The sequence below is a fragment of the Penaeus monodon genome, chromosome 19 (genome assembly GCF_015228065.2).
Source record: "Penaeus monodon isolate SGIC_2016 chromosome 19, NSTDA_Pmon_1, whole genome shotgun sequence".
Classification (NCBI taxonomy): domain Eukaryota; kingdom Metazoa; phylum Arthropoda; class Malacostraca; order Decapoda; family Penaeidae; genus Penaeus; species Penaeus monodon.
Genome location: NC_051404.1, coordinates 32,584,063 through 32,584,963, shown reverse-complemented (window position 1 = coordinate 32,584,963; position 901 = coordinate 32,584,063). Strand labels below are relative to the sequence as shown.

At 33.1% G+C, this 901-nt stretch overlaps 1 pseudogene; it reads right to left on the bottom strand.

The window, feature by feature from the left end:
• The window catches only part of LOC119585389, a 15,110-nt pseudogene extending 14,275 nt beyond the window's left edge, over positions 1–835 (bottom strand).
• Positions 836–901: the final 66 nt, after the last annotated feature.

Here is a 901-nt window from a genome sequence, read left to right as displayed (position 1 = left end):
ACATCTAAGATGGCTACACAAAAAATTCAGTGCATTAGAAATTATGCACTATGCACTTGGCATTGTACCAGCTGTGACAGAAAATGCGTGTATGATCTTGACCAGCAAAGGATGGAAAATGAAGTTCTGGCATGCAAGATGCTATTAGGTGAGCCCTGTGCCAGATTTTAGGTGAACCTGCCAACTCATGGCTTCATTCAACCAAAAAGTAGCTGTGAAGGTCTCTTATGTTCTATAAAAACTTAGCATCTATTTTGCTCTTTCATGTTCTCAATAATTCCACCCATATTTTATTTAATTCTCTCAATAAATTTAGCAATATTTTGTTGTTTTAAACTTACAATAACATCAGCAATTACTTCCTTATTTTATTCCCTCTAATTCTTACTTGCAATATTGCTGAGGAACTTTCTTAGGGGAAAATTCTTACAAAACATGTAGCTGGATCATCCACCAAAAAACATTTAGAATTAAGCCTAACAAGTCTCCAATTCTGCTTTCACAAATTTTCACAAACACACATAAGGAATCAGGGATGATATCAGAGGGTAAGGTGTATGCATTCCCAAAACTAAACAATTTCTAGCATTAAGTGTTAGTCAGCAATACATAATGAACATAATACAGTACAGATGTAAATCATAATCAAATAATACTCTTCCATCAGACAATATTAAAAAATTGTTAAGAGTATCTTTTCAATATTTTCATGGATTCATAAATAAATCTGACTGGCATAGTTTACGGTTATCACAGAAAACTACATTAGTAATATAACAATTACATTGATATAACTGACCCATGCCAAGCCACAGTCATAGACCCATACTCCCATCATCACATAATGCAAGGTTTCATAAGTGATTTCATTATTTCTATATTTTCTACTTTTTTCTGCACC